Source organism: Erythrolamprus reginae, chromosome 12 (assembly GCF_031021105.1).
Source record: "Erythrolamprus reginae isolate rEryReg1 chromosome 12, rEryReg1.hap1, whole genome shotgun sequence".
Taxonomy (NCBI): domain Eukaryota; kingdom Metazoa; phylum Chordata; class Lepidosauria; order Squamata; family Dipsadidae; genus Erythrolamprus; species Erythrolamprus reginae.
The window spans coordinates 7,957,208-7,978,985 of record NC_091961.1 but is presented as its reverse complement, the minus strand read 5'-3'; the positions used below and the strand labels follow the sequence as shown (position 1 = coordinate 7,978,985).

The following is a 21,778-nucleotide window of genomic DNA, read 5'->3' as shown; positions in this document are numbered from 1 at the left end:
GAGCATTTACAAAACTTTAGAATGATAATAGTTTATTGATAGAAACAACTACATATTGGAAAGCCAAGTAAAATTTGGGGAGAAGAAGCATTCACTTTGAATAAACCAGCTCAAAACGTGTTCCATTAAATGTGCATTGAAATTGGCAAACGGTAAAATAGTTCTTTTTTCTTTTCTTGACAGCAAGTAAGCCTTTGGTGTTATACATGACCATGGAGCCTTGTGGCAAAGAAAAAGTTTGATTGTAACAAAAGATAATCAGATTAAATATGGAGAAGAAGTATTGCAAATTTTAGATGCCATCTGGAAGCTAAGAGTGATTTACTGGTAGGATAAAGACAGGTGGCTCTCTTTGGACTTGAGGGAGGCCTTCTGGAAAAAGGATCTCCACAATTAAAAATGAGAGAAGCCAGTGTTTAATCAGTAGACTGTATTCGTATTAACACACCGCCCATTGTTGCAGACCTGAAAGTCAAAGTAAGAGATTATCAGTAGAGTAAGACAGCACCTTCCTACACAACTAAACTCTGTCATTCCTTAGAACTAACCCAAACTTCTTTCAGGTTCTACATTGTATAAAAAGACAGGGAGAAGTGATTCCTGATCCTTTAAGGCAAGCTTTTGGGATTGCTTCAGCACTTCTAAGTGGCTTCATTGAACTGCCATTTTTCAGGTCACAACCACTTCTGCCCTTATTTTCTCATCTTTTCTTCCATCTTCCCTATGGAGATATCTACAAGTTAAGCGAAAGGACTGTCTCTTGACAGTCTGTTGAGAAAGTGCTGCAAGGGAGAAGCACAAGGCTTTGAGAAGGCCAGGCACTTAATTTGTTGTGGTTATTGTTTAAAGGAAAACCAAAAGAAGAAAACCAAAAGAAAGCTAGAGGGATAGTTTTTCTTCTATGTAGTGAGAAAAATATAAACTGGCTTTCAGCAAAATCCATTGTGACATTTTTAGTGATCAATCCTTGGAATCAAAGCACACAGATTAGAGGTAATTCTTTTTACTAACCTTTTGATCTCCACATTTTACTCTAGAATCAGCCATTACTTTATCCTGGTTGTTTAATGATAATAGGTAATGGCACTTGCCGTCATTATCTCGTGAGTGGCACCATAAAGTGCCACACTTTACATCCCTGAAAAGAAAACAGTGAATTCATTCTAATTAAACAGAATGGAGTGGTGAAAGGATTTTCCTTTGCGTATATCTTGAGTGACTTACGCTACAATAAAAAGTTAGAAATGGCTAAAGACATTAAAGCCATGATGATGGGCAGCCTGACTGGTGAGAATCATCTCTTCCCAGTCAGCCACCCCCAAAATAGCAGGCTTATGTTGGGGACCCAGGCCAAGGGGCAGAGCCAAGTTTATAGGTTGTTCTGTGAGGCCAGAATTCTGGGGGTGGGGGCAGATCTCATCTCTGAGAACAAAATATTGCCAAGCAGAAAAGGCTTTTCTCTTGCCCTTCACCAATCAACAGTCTTTGGTTGACAGAATCTGAGGTAATGAACAGCGGCTTCAATTGGCTGCCGATCAGTTTCAAAGTGTTCAAAGTGTTGGTTATGACCTTTAAAGCCCTACATGGCATTGGACCAGATTACCTCTGGAAACACCTGCTACTGCACGAATCCCAACGACCGATAAGGTCCCACAGAGTTGGCCTTCTCCGGGTCCCGTTGACTAAACAATGTCATTTGTCGGGCTCCAGGGGAAGAGTCTTCTCTGTGGCAGCCCCGGCCCTCTGGAACCAACTCCCCCCAGATATCAGAGTTGCCCCCACCCTCCCTGTCTTTCGTAAACTACTCAAGACGCATTTATACTGCCAGGCATGGGGGAGTTGAGATATTCCTTCCTCCAAGGCCATTACAAGTTATGCATGGTATGTTTGTGTGTATGTTTGGTTTTATAATAGGGGTTTATAGTTGTTTTTTATTATTGGATTGTACATGTTGTGTTTATTATTGTTGTTAGCCGCCCCGAGTCTGCGGAGAGGGGCGGCATACAAATCCAATAAATTATTATTATTAATTATTATTAATTGGACCCAGAAGCAAACTGGAAGCCTGTGCAACTTGTGTAAGGTGACCAGGCATCCTACTTTCAGTGGGACAGTCCTGCTTTTTGACCATTTGTCCTGCATCACGAACCCTTTAAAATATGTCCTTCTTTTTTTAACGATCAACTGCTGCATGGAGGCTTCCTGACGGGTGGCGCGGCCACGGGTGGTCCCCATCAGAATTTAAATGCCCACTCCCACACCGCTCTGGGCCTTCCTTCACCTTGCTGACTCCCTCAAGCGCAGCAGGCTGGAGGAAGGAGGAGAGGTGGGGGGCAAGGAGAAGGGGCTTAGCTGAAACGCCCGAGTCTTTCTCAATGAAGGAGGCAGGTAGCAGGACTGACATTGGAGGAAGAGGAAGGAGGGGAACTTCCCAAGCAGCCGGGCGTTTGACAAGCCCTATCTGCTTGGGAAGCTCCCCTTCTTCCTCCGCCTCACGTGTCAGTCCTTCTGCCTGGTTCCTTCATTACGAAAGACTCAGGGGTTGCCAAGAGAGAGAGAAAGAGAGTGAGAGGAAGGAGGGAGGGAGAGAGAAAAAAGGTGAAAGAGTGAGAGAGAAAGAGAGAAAAAAGAGAGGAAGGAAGAGAGAGAGAGAAAGAAAAAGAAAGAAATAAGAAAGAAAGAAAGAAAGAAAGAAGAGGGAGAGAGAAATAGAAAGGGAGGGAGAAAGAGAGAGAGAGGGAGAGGGAGGGAAGGAGGGAGAGAAAGAAAGAAAGAGAAAGAGAGAGAAAGAGAGAGAAAGGAAGAAAGAAAGAAAGAGAAAGAAAAAAGAGGTAGGAAGAGAGAAAGAGAGAAATAGAAAGGGGGAGAAAGAGAGAGAAAGAGAGTGAGAGTGAGGAAAGGAGGAAGAGAAAAGAGAGAGAGAAAAGGAGGGGAAGGAAGCGATAGAAAGAAAGAAAGAGGGATGGAGAGAGAGAGAGAAAGAGAGGGAAGAAGGAAGGAAGAAAATGAAAGAAAGAGGGTGGGAGAGAGAAAGAGAGAGAAAGAGAGGGAGGAAGTGAGAGAGAGTGAGAGAAAGAAAGAGAATTTTTTTTGCTACACCCCCCACCCCCCCATCAATGGTGTCCCTCTTTCCCAATGTTAAAATCTGGTCACTTTAAACTTGTGTAACAGTGGTATCACATATGCCATGCCAGGGGCCTCCCGGACAGTCAGTGTCATTGTATTCTGTACCAGTTGTAGCTTCTAAGTGCTCTTCAAGGGTAGCCCTATGCAGTAGTCCAGCTGGGATCAGAGCATGAGCGACTGTGCTAAACTTTATATGTTTTTGTTATATTAGAAATGGAGAACCAGAAGTTTGCTTGGCCTCAATAGGAAAAAGTTGCCCTGAAAAATAACTGATAAATGTCACAAGGTTTTCAAGTTTTGGAACAAAACAGAGAACACAGTTCCTATATCTCCAATTGGCTCGCTGTGATTTCCCTGTTATCTAAGGGTGAATTTGTTTGACTCAGGAATCTTGCCCTAAGAGCAAGTAATACATTTGGTATCCTTCTGGAAAACCCTTAAAGCAGATTTAGGAGACTAGAGATTTTTCAGACCTCCAGCCTAACATTCTCATAATTTCTGTTCAGTGGATGACAGTGGATGATGGGAGTTGACATCCAAAGATTTGAGCAATTGCACTAAATATTGGAGAAGGAAATCACACTGAAAAAATGGCTATTATTATATTTCAATCTAATAAAAAATATGAGAGTAAAGAGGAAGAAAGTTTGAAATAGGAATGTATAAAATAAGAATTTCTCTTGTTTTAAACAGAAAACAATGGCACAGGGATCTATGTGTTTGTATAAGAACGAATAGCAGAATCTGGATTTATACACAGCACTAAAAGATAATGTAGCTTATTATTTAGTTTGGATTCAACATGTGGTGCAAATTTAGCCATTGTGATTTCTAAATCACAATTTATGGATAAATGCAATTCATAAACTCATGAACCAGGGTTTATTCTGTAACATGCAGGGTAAACAATCTGGGTGATTCATATTCCCATAGATGTGGACCCTAAAATATTTCTTATTATCCTTATATTATATCATGATCACAGAAGGAAATAATTAAGATTACTTACTGTTTTGCACATTTAATCCTTGAATTATTTTCCCCTTGGCAGTAGCCACTACCACTAGCCAAATGGTTTAATTCAAAACATCCATCTGGAGCCCCAATGTAATCTCCAGTGTCTATAACATGACAGAAGGATGAAGAATAATTTAAAAGATCTCAGAGGATTAAAGAAACTATAATTATTTTTTGTAACCTATTATTTTGTGACCCATTATTTATCCAATCCTCATTATGTCTGAATCACTCTCTATCTGATACATGGCCACACTAAATTTACTTATTGCATTTCTATGGGCACAAAAGCTGAAGCCACTTTTGTGCAGCTTGCAAATGACCATGCGGAAAATCTCAATGGATGGAGGGGGAATCTGAATGCAGCTTCAGTCCTCTGTGTTCTCATTCTCCATTTCCCAACTTTAACACTATTGTAGAGACATTCCTGTGCTGGAATGCAGCAGGGGGAGGGGGCAGTCCTGGAAAATAAGAGGCATTTTAGAAACATAGAAACATAGAAGTCTGACGGCAGAAAAAGACCTCATGGTCCATCTAGTCTGCCCTTGTTTATCTATGTTTATCCCAGGCATGTTTAAATTCAGTTACTGTGGATTTATCTACCACGTCTGCTGGAAGTTTGTTCCAAGGATCTACTACTCTTTCAGTAAAATAATATTTTCTCATGTTGCTTTTGATCTTTCCCCAACTAACTTCAGATTGTGTCCCCTTGTTCTTGTGTTCACTTTCCTATTAAAAACACTTCCCTCCTGGACCTTATTTAACCCTTTAATATATTTAAATGTTTTGATCATGTCCCCCCTTTTCCTTCTGTCCTCCAGACTATACAGATTGAGTTCATTAAGTCTTTCCTGATACGTTTTATACTTAAGACCTTCCACCATTCTTGTAGCCTGTCTTTGGACCTGTTCAATTTTGTCAATATCTTTTTGTAGGTGAGGTCTCCAGAACTGAACACAGTATTCCAAATGTGGTCTCACCAGCATTCTATATAGTGGGATCATAATCTCCCTCTTCCTGCTTGTTATACCTCTAGCTATGCAGCCAAGCATCCTACTTGCTTTCTCTACCGCCTGACTGCACTGTTTTCCTCCAGATATTATGTGTGAGAGACAGCTCCTCTCTGTTCTGCCTGGCTGGATCAATTACCCATTCACGCTCTGATTCAAAAGCTACCATAGGCAAAGTTCATTCATCAAACAAAAGTCTGCAAATACAAGGTTAAATGCAAAGAATGTGATGCTGGGTGCATTTTCCTCATTAGCAATAGATAACATGAATCTGGGATGCCAGCCAGAATAAAGTCATAAATCCCCACTACTGATGTTTCTTCTTCTTTATTAATTACTCACACAGTTCAGAGGCACTTTACAGCTCAAGCCAAAAGTAGGAACCCAAAATCCATGGGAATAAGAAAGTCTTTCAGCTCCCAGACTCTGTCCTCCATTGCTGAATGTTGCTTTCCATACCCCCCTTCCCATCAGCCTTTCTTTATATACTCCCAAGGTGTGAACAAATGTCCCATAGATCTAATCAATGCCAAGAAGTCCTTCTAGAGAGATATTCATGCCTGGATCTCCTCCTCCTTATTCTTGCATCTAACAGGTGGTCCTGATCATCAAAGTCCCCATCGTCCTCTGACTCAGGCAATACCCTAGCTGGGGTTTCTACAGCCTCTGGTGGTTCCTCAGTCTCTAACTCTTCTTCACTCTCACTTTCAGACTCAGATGGCAAGAACGCTGGCCTGAGATGCCAGTACTTCTCCATCTCCTGGTCTTGGAAATTTGTGACCAGATGAGATGGACATGGACCACTCACGTGTTGAAAAAAAAGTTCTATATTTAGGCAAGAAAAACCAATTCAGAGGTACAGAATAGGTTAAACATATACACATACATATACTCAGAGAGGGTCCGCAACTTGGGCGTCCTCCTCGATCCACAGCTTACATTAGAGAACCATCTTTCAGCTGTGGCAAGGGGGGCATTTGCCCAGGTTCGCCTGGTGCACCAGTTGTGGCCCTACCTGGACCGGGAGTCACTGCTCACAGTCACTCATGCCCTCATCACCTCGAGGTTCAACTACTGTAATGCTCTCTCCACATGAGGCTACCTTTGAAGAGTGTTCAGAAACTTCAGATTGTGCAGAATGCAGCTGCGAGAGCAATCATGGGCTTCTCTAAGTATGCCCATGTTACACCAACACTCCGCAGTCTGCATTGGTTGCCAATCAGTTTCCGGTCACAATTCGAAGTGTTGGTTATGACCTATAAAGCCCTTCAGGGCATCGGACCAGAATATCTCCAGGACCACCTTCTGCTGCACAAATCCCAGCAACCAGTTAGGTCCCACAGAGTTGGCTTTCTCCAGGTCCTGTTGACTAAACAATGTCATCTGGCAGGGCCCAGGGGACCCTCCTTGCCTTTTGTAAACTCCTTGAAACCCACCTCTGCTGTCAGGCATGGGGGAATTGAGATATCTCCCCCAGGCCTATATAATTTATGTATGGTATGTTTGTGTGTATGTCTTGTTTTTAAATAAGGGTTTTTTAGATATTTTTAAATATTAGATTTGTTATTGTACATTGTTTTTATTATTGCTGTGAGCCACCCCAAGGCTATGGAGAGGGGTGGCATACAAATCTAATTATTATTATTATTATTATTAATAATAATAATAATAATAATAATAATAATAATAATAAATACACATACACACACACACACACATTAAAAGGGCTATTGCTAACATGTTGCCCTGAGTCTAAAGAGAAGAGTGGCATAAAAAATTGGAATAAATAAATATACTTGGCTCAATTCTATAACTGTAAGAGGGATCTTGGTGTCCTAGTGGACAGCCACTTAAATATGCACCAGCAGTATGCTGTAACCACCCAAAATTCAACACAGTCCTTAGACTATATTGACAGAGGGAAAAAAATCTAAATTATGTGAAGTGTTAGTACCACTTTATGATGCTTTGGCAAGATCACCCTTGGAATATTGCATCCCATTTTTTTCACCATGATATAAAAAAGATGTGGAGATTATAGAAAGAATACTAAAAAGGCAGCAAATATGATTATGGAATTGAAGACTAAACCCTATGAAGAACTTGGAAATGGGATATGGTTTCCTGCTTGATCAGGGGGTTGGGCTAGAAGACCTCCAACTCAGTTGTTCTGTTATATCTGACTCTTTTCATAAATGAGCCTAAACATGTATTTGGGCTTTCTATACGCAAAGCCTCAATGCATCTGCCATCATCTTGGACCGTTGGCCATGTCCTGTAGGAATAACTAGAGCTTTAAACCAAAAAATCTGGAGGTCTGGGCTCTAAAGCCTCCAAAGAAAAAACTTCATCTTGAAAAAAAAAATTGCATCTGTACAAAACCCTCAGAAGCTATAGGTGCCCCAACACTGGAAGAGAGTGGAAATGGTATAAGGTTTGCTACTTGAGCCAGGAGTCGGACGAGAAGACCCTCATGGCTCCTTCCTACTGTGTTATAGAACAGAAATGTAATAATGATTTACTATAAATACAAAGGAGAAAGTCTTTGATTAATGCAATGATTATCTTAGTCTTTTACAATACCACTATTTCTGAAATCTTAAGGTTGACTTACAATACTTCGAGAGATCAATACATTGTTTTGCCAAGGTGGGACATTTCCCATTGTAGCAGTAACCTTGGTCATTTTGGCATGACTGTCCATTCCTCTGCAACTGGTCCGGGGGACACTCAGCAGAACGGCCAGTGCAATGTTCAGCCACGTCACAGTCATCCTTTACTGCCCGACATTGAACTGTTGCTCTCTTGAACTGTGGTTGAGAATGAAAAAAACCTTCCAGTTATCATTCTCTAGCAGCAGAGATCAGAGTCAAGCCATTATGCCAAACACATTTCAAAATTTCCTCTTCATCAGACATGAGGATTACTAAGCAAGGCATCTCTCTGCCCTGCCCTCCTCTTCCCCCCACCCCCTGCACACCCAACAACGAACTTCCATGCTGCATTTACAGTGGAGCCGGGTGCTGTTTCTCCCTGCCTGAAGGGTGAATGATCCAGGTGCTTGCTGGCTGTTGCACTCTGACTGGCTTCAGCCAGCTGAGAGTGAGTGCAGCAGCCTGGAGCCCTTTCTCCTCCCTTCCTTCGCTTGTCTGACTTTCTCACACTCACATTCCCACCACCAGTTTAGGCTCAGGCTACTACCTGCCAAAAGCCACCTTGCTCAAGTGCAGAGGGGCCCCCACCCCCTCACTGGCCAGGTTCAGCACGGCCCCCTCCACCCCTGCCCACCCCTGCCCAGAGCTTGAGAAAAAGGGTGGCAGGAAGGGGCAAGCAGAGACTGCCCACGAGGTGCCCTCAGTGAGGGTCCAGCTAGGACTTTGGTGCATGCCCCAGAAATATGGATCTACAGGTCAGGAGCTCAGCCTTTGCTGGATCTGCGAAGCGGACGAAGGAGGGAGGGGGAAAGGAAGGGAGGAAGGAAGGAAGGAAGGAAGGAAGGAAAGGAGGGAGGGAGGGAGGGGAAGGGAGGGAGAGAGGACAGAAGGAAGGAAGGAGATGGAAAACAGGGAGGACAGAAGGAAGGAGGGAAGGAAAGAAGGAAGGAAGGAGATGGGAGGGAGGGAGGACAGAAGGAGGGAAGGAAGAAAGAAAGGAGAAAAGGAAGGAAGAAAGGAAGGAAGGAAGGAAGGCCATGTGGTGCCTGATTGCCTGTTTAGCTCAGCTTTGGAACTGGCCTGTGATTGTAAGAATCCAAAGGCAAAGCTGAGCAGCTGACAGGAGAAAGCTCCTGCCCTTTCAGAGAGAGAAAGAAAAAGAGTGAGAGAAGGAGGGAAGAAGAGAGAGAGAGAAAAGAGGAAAAAAAGAGAGAAAGGAAGCATGAGAGAGAGAGAGAGAGAGAAAGATGGAGAGAGAAAGAGAGAGAATTAGAGAGAAATGAAGGGAGGGAGAAAGAGAGAGAGAAAGAAAGAAAGAGAGAGGGAGGGAAGGAGAGAGATGAAGAAAGAGAAATAAAGAGGGAGGGAGGAAGAGAGAGAGAGAAAAAAGAGAGGTAAAGAAAGGACAAGAAAGAAAGAAAGGAAAGAAAGAAAGAAAAAATGAAAGAAAGAAAGAAATGGAAAGAAATGGAGGGAGGGAGGAAAAGAGAGAGAGAGACAGAAAGAGAGGGAGGGAGGGAGGGGCAAAGAAAGAGAAAAAGGGGGAAGGAAGACAGAAAGAGAAAAAAGAGAGAGGAAGGAAGAGAGAGAAAGAGAGCGAGAGGGAGGGAAGGAGGGAGAGAGAGAAAAAGAGAGGGAGGAAGGAAGAGAGAGAGAAAGAAAGAGAAAAGAAGATAGAGGAAGGAAGAGATAGAGAGAAAGAAAGAAAGGGAGAGAGAGAAAAGAGGAGAAAAAGAAATGAGAAAATGATGAAGGGAGACAATGAGAGATGGAAAAGAGTGAAACAAAAGAATGAACAAAACAAAGAAAGAATAGTAGCATGGATGATGACCCAGCCCAGAGAAAAGTACCGTCCGGTTCTCTTCCCCTCGTCTCAGATAATTTAGGTAACTAATTTATTTATTTCATAGACCAAATTTTTAATCAAGAACCCACCCCCTCCCCAGCAATGGTGTCCTGCTTTACCAATGTTAAAATATGGTCACCTTATAGTAAGCAGTCAAGAGATATTAAATTTTTATACAGCTAGTAGGAAGCAGTGTAAAATCTCTCTTGGTGTTAAAAATAAACAAATCTTACTTGGCAGTTCTCACAACACTCTTCAGAGTCACACTGTGCCCCAGGATTCAGTTTACAAGTTGTAGAGTTGCAGCAGTTGCTTTGACAAAACTGAAAACCAAAACATATCAAATGATGTCACAGACATCTCAGCCTGATCTTTTGTAATTGGTCTATTTTAAAGAGGGAAACTGCCAAGGAAAAAGATATCCCTGTGATGTGTTCCCTCTTATGGGTTCATGCTAGCAAATGCACAAACGGTTTGTTATTGCAAATGGATGATTGCATATCTACATGAAACAAACTAGGCCAGAGAAGAAGCACCAATCATGAATATTAATGCTACCTTTACTGTAGGGTTGCAGTAGCAGAATTTTTCTTTTTCTTTTTTATTATAAAATAATATTTATTGAATATTTACAAATATAAAAAACAGTACAGAACAGTATTGACAAAACAAGATGTTCATGTCATGCGTGTATGATCATCGTTTTCAGTAGAATCGAACATGCCACATCAAACAGTAACACCAAACACCCCTTTTCCCCCCTCCCCCTCCCCCCGCTGCCAGTTTGCAGCTATATATTATTTTATTTTATTTTCCCGGTTTTTGTATCAGCGAAATCTTATCTCTTTAAGTTTGTACAATTGTTAATCTCAGATTTCCTTTTCTAAATGTTGTCTTTGGTATTATAATTGTTATAATTATATTTGATTTTGGTCTCTGAGAAGGAGTCAGCGAATAAATAAAATATTGCAATTGTTAAATGGATGTCTTTGTTCAGTTCTTTGTTGTTGTTTTTTAAATTTATTTCTTTCCTTATCTCTCTCCCTTGCGTTGATCCAATTGTAGAACTTATCCCATGTGGCTATATTTTTTGTTTCCGTGTTATCTTTTAATTTTTGTGTTAAAGAATCAAATTCGGCACAGTCCAATATTTTTTTAATCAGGTCTCTGTCTGTTGGCACCTCTTCTCTTTTCCAATTTTGGGCTATTGTTATTCTGCTTGCTGTTATAATGTGTTGAATTATATAGTAATCTTTTTTCTTTATTTTCATATCTATTATTCCTAATAAGAAGATCTCTGGTTTAAGTAAGAGGTTAATTTCCGTAATTTCATATATCCAGGTTCTGATTTTGCTCCATAATTTTTTTATTTTTTGACAAGTCCACCACATATGGAAAAAAGTTCCGCTCGGGTTTGTACATCTCCAGCAATTTGACTTAGTTTTGGGGGAAATAGTAGCAGAACTTTTCAATACCGAAAATATACAGTATTTCTACCCCCTCATCTTTATGGACCAAGGGAATGGGTGGGAGGTACTCCCTTGAGATGTTTGCTGTGCCCAAAGGCTTCTGCAGGCTAATCAACTTCTTATATGACTGTTAAATAGACTTTTCCTCCTCCTTTTGTCTCTCAAAGACATTCTTACAAACCATTACATGTGTATTTAACAATAAAAAGAGAACACTTCACTAAATTATTGTCCTTATAAAAATACTATTTGGATTAGAGTGTAGATTAAAGATAGATAAATTCTGGGAGGAAGCAGGTCAAGAAAATAGTCAGACAAATAATGTGGCCATATGAACATAATAGGGGTTTTCAGGAGGGAAGGATTTTCTTGGAGAGATAAATTAGCCATTTAAAAAAATATGTTGTCTACCCCAAATGGAAGTGAGATATCAGTTCTTTATTCCTGTACAACTGGTTCTCCAAATCCAATAACCTACTGCACACATGCATGTACATAAAGGGCAGAAACCTATGCCATTCACAAACCATCTTCTTGGGTGGCTCAAACCACTTAGAAATAATAATAATAATAATTAATAATAATAATAATTTATTAGATTTGTATGCTGCCCCTCTCCGAGGACTCGGAGCGAAAAGCCAGATGATTTTTCAAGGATTCTCATTTTTGAGAAAATTTTTCAAATCAATTTTGTTGATTAAACGGAAAATTTACCTGACGAGGGCCACAGTCACATTCTTCCCCCACCTCCACAAAGTCATTTCCACAAACTGCAGGTGTAATAATATCTGTGCGCAAGGGTTTGTTGAGAATGCATTCTGGGCGTTCGTCAAGAAGATACTGCCGGTGTTCATCAACACTACAAGCGCTGAACCGAAAGGAAGGTTCATAACTGTAGGGATGGACCAAAAATAAGATGAGAATATCATCCATATTTGTACCAGGAACAGAATTAATTACAAAAACATAAAAGATGGAAAGGGGATGGCTAATGAAGAATTATGGCGATTTTTTTATATAAAGCTAACAAAGCACCTTCCTAAGGTTAATACAAATCATTAGGAAGTGTGGGAAAAGACAGGCTCTCTTTGGGTGGGGGTGCTGTTGCGGTGGCAGGCAAAGAGCTGTTTTCTCCAGGGAGGGGCCATGTGCCTTTAGGGGGGACGCTGAGCGCGAGCTTTAAAAAGAAAGGCAGAGGGAGGGCGAGGCAAGGGCTCCTTTTTGGGCAGCACCATCACCCAGGCAACAGGAGCAACCGCCCCTTTTCCCCCACAGGATACACACACACACACACACTCCTGCTACACTGCCTAAACCAGAGCTCTTGTCTCGCCCTCCACCTTTCTCTTTAAAGCTCATGGCGGGGTGCTCAGCTTCCTCCCCCCCAGCACATGGTGCAGTACAGAAGTTCGCCCTGAGGCAGAGAGCCCACGGGGGGGGGGGGTTCTCCCCATCCAACAGCTTGGGAGGGGCAGATCAGCTGTTGGGCAGGGAGAAACAGCACCGGCTCCAATTCACAGGGGTGGAAAACCCCGCACAGCATTTGGGTTTTGCCTACGCGGCTACAGATAGCAGGCAGGCCGGTCACAGACAGCGGGTGGGCCGGATGTGGCCCGTGGGCCACCCCTTGCCCAGGTCTGATCAAACAGGATCTCTGTCAATTTCATCTGGACAGAATTGTCCTAAGACTGGACCCTGCTGAAAGTGAACGCATGGTCCCACAAGGCTCAGAAAGTTTTTCTTCCTGATTGCTACGCTGGAGCTTCTACTCCAGAAGAGCTCCGTTGGCACAAGCTTGATGTCCAAAGAGTGCTCAAGATTTATATTGCTCAGACTCAGGACTTCTGGAAGTCAGAGGCCTTGTTCGTCTCCTTCCTACCATCCACTAGAGGTCAAAAGGTCTCACTACAAATGTTGAGCTGATGGATCCGTTTCTGTATTGCAGAGGCATATCATGCTCAGTCTGGTCCAGTTCCCCCTGGAATTTTTGCACACTCTACATGAAGTGCAGCCACATCCTCAGCATGGGCAACACATTTGTCAGTCGAGGATATTTGCCAGGCTCCAACATGGGCCGACCCTTCAATGTTCATCAAACATTATAGACTTGATGAGTTGCCTTCAGCAGATGCCTTCAGCATTTGGGAAGCGAGTTCTGCAGAGATTTTGTGTTTCTCCACTGCACTGGAAGGAGAGTCCAACATGGGTAATTACCAATCCTATTGGTAGAGACTGAGTTAAATTAAATATTTAAATACGAGGTAGTCACCGCCCCTTAGCAGCTCCCAATACCTCAGTTTTAAAAACTCAGTCTAAGAGTAGAGACTGTTTTAGTGTATCTTCTTTGAAGTATTAATGTTTGTTAATAAAATAACTTGTTTTCATTTTTTCTCCTTTTCCCTTTTCTCTTTCAGAATGAAGAGGAGTTCTTGGAAAGGGGTTTCTGCCCTCCGTGGGCATTACCCCCACCGTTTCTCTCCTCGGGGATCCCTTCCCTCAGCGGGCATATCCTGAGCGGGAAGCAACTCAGCCTGGGGTCACTGGCCTCAGAGGCCATACCCGGCTGAGAGCCGAAGGTGAGGGGGTCCGCCCCCCTCACTGGGAGGCTCGGGGATCGCCTTTCCCCTTGAAGAAATGTACCTGGCACAGCACCAGCGCCTCTCAGCTGTTCGGCGCTGGGGAGAAAAGCCCCGCCGCCGCCGCAGGAACCATCAAATTGCTGCAGCCCTTATAAGCCGCTGGAACAGCAAGGAAGGCTATTAGGCTGGCTGGGCAGGCTCCTTCCAGATGGGGAGGTTGGTCCCCGAGAAGGAGGCAGGCGGCAAGGTTTGCGGGGATTTGCCGCGCCCGCCATTTTGGGGGCAGTTGCTGATCCTCGCCCGCCATTTTGAAGCGGGAAACAGTTGCTCTCCACCCACTCTGTGGGCGCGACCAACAGTGATAGTACACAGGCGTCAGTCCCTGAGGGGGTTAAACCACCATTTTGCTGTCAGCTCTCGTTTCGAGCAGCATTGGTTTTTCCTGATCTCTTGTTAACAACAGTACTTGTGAGTAGTTATGGAGGAGAAAACTGCTGAAAAGCATCCTCCCCCAGCATGGTGCCCAAGGATAAGGGCAAGTCGAAGCCCAAAGATAAATCCAAGGCACAAGCCTCCTCCTCCTCTCTTAAAGAGGCAGAGAGGCGCATTAAAGCATTGGAGCAGAGGCTGGAGGCAGCCATTCTAACACCTAGAATTGCCTCGCCTCTCCCTGCGCAGTTGATGTTCCAGGCCAGGGATCCACAAGCTCCATATTCTGGGTTGAGACCAGCAGAGACTCTGTCAGAAAGGGATTGGTCCCCAGAAAGGCAGGGCCCATTTCTGCCTGCAGCTGTTCAATCTGCATCAGGCCTTAGTCAAGCTAGGCCTCCTTCAGCACCTCATTCCATGAAAAGTGGGCCTTCAGCAACCTTTACACCCACTGCAGCTGGGCTTAGAGTGCACCCTGACACCTGGCAACAGATGTCTCCAGCATTACAGGAGCTTGTTACTGATGCATATTCGCAGGGGATGGCAGCAAAGGTGCAGAACACACGACACCCTTGTCCAACAAGAAATACTTGGTCAGTACCGCCCCTCTCGGGAATGGGGTCCTGGGTTGAAGAGCCTTCCCAGCTAGAGGACACCGAAAAAGAGTATGATTTCTCAGATGACGAGACCACTCCTGAACAACCAGTGGTAGCTGGTCTCTTCAAGGCATCCTTTTTTAAGGTTCTACTTCATAAGGCGAAACAAACGGCGGACTTGCCAGGTCCTACCAAAGCTGCAGATTCCACTGGGGATCCTAAACCATCTACGGTACTCTTTAAAGAACCCCAGCCCGAGACTGACCATGTGCCATCCTCGGAGATCTTTAGACAAAGTATTAAGCGCCCCTGGCAGACTCCAGCAGCAGCTCAAGGACCTTCGGTTATGGAGAGGAAATTCTACACTCTGGATGATGATATGGAAAAGCTGTTGGAGTTTCTGCCCATTGACCAGCCAGTAATGACTCTGATTTCAAAGGCTTTGGTTCCCTCTGAGACTGGCGATAGCTTAAAACCAGAGGATAGGAAGGTGGAGATTTTATTGCGTAAGTCGCATCAAATGGCCAGCTGGGGGTTTCGGGCAGCCATGGCTGCCTCCTTTTTCAATCGGGCCTCCATAATATGGCTGCAAGAGGTGCAGGTCCATCTAGGTCCAGACGATGGCCGTTTACGTCAGGACATCAGTAAATTATTAGCGGCAGCGGAATTCTCTGCGGATGCTACCCTCCACGCAGCGAAGTTTTCGGCTCGAGGGATGGCTACATCACTGGCTTCCAGGTGACTCCTCTGGCTGAGGAGCTGGCCGGCGGACCTGAAGTCCAAGTGGAACCTGGCTTCCTCCCCATACCAAGGAGAAAAACTGTTCGGGGAAGCGTTGGATCCGGTCCTCATTGAGGACAAGGACAAACAGAAGTCCCTTCCCAGAGCGTACAGGTGACAAGAACGTAGGGCTAACCCCTATAATCGTCGCCAGCCATTTCGTTGGGACTCCTCCTCATCGGTGGGACAAAATATCAGGCCATTTCAACAAGGCCAGTATAGTCAGTCAGGCTTTCGGAGTGACCGTGCGGCCTTTCAAGACCGACCAAGGGGATATCAGCAGGCGAGACGGCCCTTCAGGGGAAACCAAAGGGGCTTCAAACGCTCCAAGTGACTTGGCTTCGCTACCGCCCATAGGAGGCAAACTACAACTTTTCAGTGCCTCCTGGAGAATTATCTCCACCAACAAATGGGCGATAGCCACAATTTCTCAAGGGTTGCGTCTGGAGTTCCTTCAGCCCCCACCAAACCGGTTTGTCCAATGTCCATCAACTCGAGATCCGCTGAAAAAACATCATTTGCAGCAGGAGATAGACCATCTTTTGAATATAAGGGTGATAGAGAGGGTGCCCGAGCATGCCAAATGCACGGGGTTCTATTCCATCGTTTTTCTCGTGCCAAAGGCATCAGGAGGGTTCAGGATGATCCTAAACCTAAAATCCCTGAATACCTTCATCCGGTATCGGAGATTTCGAATGCACTCTCTCCAATCGATTCTCGCCTCTATTCGTCATCACGATTTTCTTACGTCAATAGACCTGAAAGACGCTTACCTGCACGTTCCTGTTTGGCTGGCCCATCGTCGATTTCTCAGGTTCTGCCTAAACGGTGCCCCCTACCAGTACCGGGCTATGCCGTTCGGCCTGTCCTCTGCGCCTCGGACATTTACGAAGCTGATGGACATCCTGACGGCGCATATCAGGGCCCAGTCTGTGCGGGTGATGGCATACTTGGACGACATCATCGTTATGTCCAAGTCACTGCCCCAGGCACAACAGGATTTGGCTCTCACATGGCACGTCCTGGAGCGACATGGCTATACGATCAACAAGGAGAAAAGTCATCTTCTTCCCTCTACAGCATCCAGCATCTGGGGTCTATTATAAATACCACCCAAGACACGGTATCCTTGACACCGGAAAGGCTGCTCAACATTCGGCGACTGGTCAGCAATCTTTGTCGACAACCTCAGGTATCGATGGCCATGTTGTCCAAGGTACTTGGGACTCTAGTATCATCCATAGGAATTGTACCATGGGCTCGGCACCACATCAGGGGTCTCCAATGGTTCCTCCTTCCGTACCAAAAGAACAAGGTGAGCCATTCTCACCGGAAGGTGAGGATTCCAGCATACGTCAGACAATCACTGAGATGGTGGTTGTCCCCGCCGTTGTTCCGGGGTTCACCTCTCCACAGTCACGAATGCTTGGCTCTTACCACGGATGCGAGTCTGTCTGGTTGGGGGGCTCACATGGGTCCTCATATGGCCCAGGGCCTATGGTCTCCAGAGGACCTGACTCCTATCAACATCAATTTCCTGGAGCTCAGGGCAGTTTTTCTGGCACTTCAAGCCTTTACTTACTGGGTTCAGGGCAGAGACATACTGGTCTTAACAGACAATGTGGCGACCAGGGCCCACCTAAATCATCAGGGGGGCACGAAGTCACAGTGTCTCATGGTCGAGACTACTGCCCTCTTCGATTGGGCCGAAATTCATCTGGCTTCCTTAACGGCGGAACACATTGCGGGGACCAGCAATGTGCAAGCGGACTGGTTGAGCAGGGCTACCCTAGACCCTTCAGAATGGCGACTCGCCCCGGCTCTTTTCAACAGCATAGTCCTCCGCTTCGGTTCCCCATCGGTGGATCTTTTTGCAACCCCGGACAACGCCCAATTGACCAGGTTCTATTCCCAGTTTCCAACGCCAAGAGCGGAAGGGGTCAATGCACTGTTGTCTCCCTGGCCCAGGGATCTGCTTTACGCATTTCCACCAACGTGCCTTATTCAAAGAACATTGGACAAGATGGTTCGGGAAAGAGCGGAGTTGATATTAGTGGCCCCCCATTGGCCGAGACGCCCTTGGTTTGCCGACCTGATAGCCTTTTCTGTGTCTCCCCCGTGGAGGATTCCAGATTGCGAAATATCGTTGAGCCAGGGGTCAGTTTGTCATCCGAACCCTCAATGGTTCCAGCTGACCGCCTGGCACTTGAGAGGATCAGATTGAGAAACCAATGTATACCGGACAATGTCGTATCTACCATGCAGGCTGCTCGTCGTTCGTCTATGGTACGGATTTACCAGGCTACATGGGCGGCCTTTTGTAAATTTTACTTAGAGCAGCATTCTGACCCTCAACACGCCTCGGTTATTCTGGTGTTGCAGTTCCTGCAAGCAGGAGTTGATAGAGGTCTGGCACCAAATACCTTGAAAAGGCAGATAGCTGCTCTCGCGACCATTGTGCAGGTGCCTCAATCTCGTTCTCTGGCACAACACCCTTGGGTACGGGATTTTATTAAAGGAGCAATCAACTCCCACTCACCTCAGATACATAGGTTCCCGACTTGGGACTTGTCTCTCGTGTTGAAAGCTCTTACTGCACCTCCCTTTGAGCCGCTAAGGTCTATTCCGCTTCGACTGCTAACATTTAAGACTGCATTTCTTGTGGCGATCACATCAGCACGCCGAGTGTCCGAATTGTCGGCTCTGTCTACTCGATCGGAATTGTGCGTGTTCCACTCGGACAGAGTTGTGTTGAGACTGGACCCGGCCTTTATACCCAAGGTCAACTCTGGATTTCACAGATCACAGGAATTGGTCCTTCCTGACTTTTGCACACATGGCCAACATCCTTTGGAGTTGAGGTGGCACAAGGTGGATGTTAGGAGGGCCTTAAAGATTTATATCAGAAGGACTGCTCAGTTTCGGAAAACTGAGAGGATGTTTGTATCATTTGCTCAAAGGTCTATGGGACTTGGGGTCTCCTCGAAATCCATTAGTCGCTGGCTTAGGGATTGTATTGCGGAAGCGTACAAAGCTAGGTCTCAATCTCCTCCGGCTGGGATAACTGCACATTCCACCAGAAGTGCGGCTACGTCTGCAGCATGGAATACCCAAGCATCTATTGAGGACATTTGTAAGGCAGCGACTTGGGCTTCGCCTACAACCTTCATCCATCATTATAGACTTGACTCGGTAGCCTCGGCTGAAGCTTCCTTTGGGAGGCGTGTGTTGCAGAGGGTGTGTTCCTCTCCGTCGACCGTGGCACAGCCTTTTCCCTCCCAGGGGATGTGAACTTTGGTATATCCCATGTTGGACTCTCCTTCCCAGTGCAGTGGAGAAGGACCATTGTACATACCTGAACGGTCTTCTCGATGCACTGGAAGGAGAGTCCAAACCCACCCGGCGTAGTTGCCAGGTAGCCGGAGTAATTGGGTTTGCGAGGTTTAAAAGTTAATTGTTATATGGTTAAGGTTCAATAAATTGTGTTACCTTTATACTGTCTTCGTTTCTAAAACTGAGGTATTGGGGGATGCTAAGGGGCGGTGACTACCTCGTATTTAAATATTTAAATTAACTCAGTCTCTACCAATAGGATTGGTAATTACCCATGTTGGACTCTCCTTCCAGTGCATCGAGAAGACCGTTCAGGTATGTACAACGGTCCTTCTCCCGCTCCCCTGGTCCAGCCTACTCCATCCCTGCCTGATTAGTTTGTTGGACTTTCCTAAGCAGCGCATTAGAGAAGAGCCATTTATCTACCTGAACAGTCTTCTTGATGCGTTGCATGGAGAGTCCAAATCCACCCGGCCTGTTGGCCCAGGGTCGCAGTTTGTTGTTGCTGTTGCCTTTCTTCTGTTCTTAATAAAGTTCTTGTTGACTTTCACTACGCCTTTGTTTCTTTAATCTGTCTTCCTAGGCAGCTATAGGGCATTACCTAATCAAACATTTCAATTTAAAACTCAGACCCTACCAATCAGACTGAAGTATAACTCATGTTGGACTCTCCACGCAGCGCATCGAGAAGACTGTTCAGGTAAGTCAACGGCTCTTTAATGATGTAAGCCGCCCTGAGTCCCATTGGAGAAGTCAAATTAATTAAATTAAATTTGTAATTCACTGACTATTTTATTTGTGCAAATCGTTGCATTTTTTGTAAATCCTTACAATTAATTGCAATTATTTAAAAGTGGCTTTCATTGAAAAGGCATTAAAAGTTTTCCTTTATCCTTACCTTATTGTTGGAGCCATAATGCATTTTTTAGGTTGGCAAACACAGGGACCTGTGTCATGCTCGATGCCCAGATTATGACCCATCTCATGGGCCATTGTAGATGCAATAACATTTTCTAATTTGCTATGATCCTGAAGGAAAAAAGAACACTCTGTTTATTGTTTGTCCATAAAGAAACTGAAAGTGAATCTAATTATTAGCCAAAAATTTATTTATTGGCTAAAACTGGTGACTACATGACACATTTTAAGTCATCTCAGAATTTATCTAGCTCTTCTGAACCCATGTTTGCTCACCAAGACTCCAGAACATGCACAAATATATCCAGAAGAAAAATGTAAAGTCCAGAAAGTACGGCACAGGAGAACATCAAAACCTATGCGTCCATATGGTAACTGCATTTATTTAGTTTGAGTTTTATTGGATTTATATGCCGCCCCTCTCCAAAAACTTGGGCGGCTAACAACAATCATAAACAATGTACAATAAAAATCCAATACTAAAAGCAAATTTAAAACCCCTTAATATATAAAAACATACATACATACAAGCATACCATATATACAGTTGTGACGGCCTAGGGGGAGAAAAAGTCTTAATTCCCCCATGCCTGGTGGCAGAGGTGGGGTTTAAGGAGCTTACGAAAGGCAAGGAGGGTGGGGGCAATTCTGATCTCTGGGGGGAGTTGGTTCCAGAGGGTCAGGGCCGCCACAGAGAAGGCTCTTCCCCTGGGTCCCGCCAAGTGGCATTGTTTAATTGACGGGACCCGGAGAAGACCCACTCTGTGGGACCTAACTGGCTGCTGGGATTCATGCGGCAGAAGGCGGTCCCTGAGGTAATCTGGTCCGGTGCCATGAAGGGCTTTATAGGTCATAACCAACACTTTGAATTGTGACCGGAAACTGATCGGCAACCAATGCAGACTGCGGAGTGTTGGTGTGACATGGGCATACTTAGGGAAGCCCATGATTGCTCTCGCAGCTGCATTCTGCACGATCTGAAGTTTCTGAACACTTTTCAAAGGTAGCCCCATGTAGAGAGCATTACAGTAGTCGAGCCTCGAGGTGATGAGGGCATGAGTGACTGTGAGCAGTGACTCCCGGTCCAAATAGGGTCGCAACTGATGCACCAGGCGAACCTGGATGAACGTCCCCCTCGCCACAGCTGAAAGATGTTTCTCTAATGTGAGCTGTGGATCGAGGAGGACGCCCAAGTTGCGGACCCTCTCTGAGGGGGTCAATGATTCTCCCCCCAGGGTGATGGACGGACAGATGGAATTGTCCTTGGGAGGCAAGACCCACAGCCACTCCGTCTTGTCTGGGTTGAGTTTGAGTTTGTTGACACCCATCCAGGCCCCAACAGCCTCCAGGCACCGGCACATCACTTCCACTGCTTCGCTGACTGGACATAGTTACTAAAACTTAAATGCAACTTCAGTTCAGAAGTATTCAGGGGTTTTTGTGAGAGTTAATACTTCAGAAATTCTGAAGTCCTAAACATATTTAAAAATGAGTTGTTCTTTCTGAATAAAAATTAAAACCTTCTTGAGGAAACAGCCTTACTTAGGATTACTTCATACTACCTGAATATTAACTCTGGTTATTAAGAAAAAAAATCTTTATGACTTTTGTTTTATTTTTTTATTGCCATGCCTCACCATTCTTTCTATGTGAATAATAAACTAAATTTATTGTTTCTCAATAAATGCATAGCATTATCATAACTAATATGGTTTTCTTGCAGGATTTTAAAATACTGGAGCTTTTTTTTTTCTTTTTAAGAATCTTTTTAATTCAAATCTATGGCAACCTAGAGCCTAAATTTCTTGGTGATTTATGTTTGTTATTACAATTGCTAAAAATATTGTTCAGACGTATTATTCAAAAGTATTGTAACCTGATTTGACCTGCTCATTTGCCAATCGGAGCACAGTTTGACTTCTCCTGACCCAGAAACATTATAATATATTGTCACCTTCTGAAAAATAGGTCATTTTATACAAAAAGCTCAATCTACAAGATGTCTAGAACGCTTTGTGCCA

The 21,778-nt window shown here is 44.5% G+C and overlaps 1 pseudogene; it reads right to left on the bottom strand.

The window, feature by feature from the left end:
- Positions 1-420: 420 nt before the first annotated feature.
- LOC139174922 (zinc metalloproteinase-disintegrin-like) overlaps positions 421-21,778 on the bottom strand; it is a 42,553-nt pseudogene continuing 21,195 nt past the window's right edge.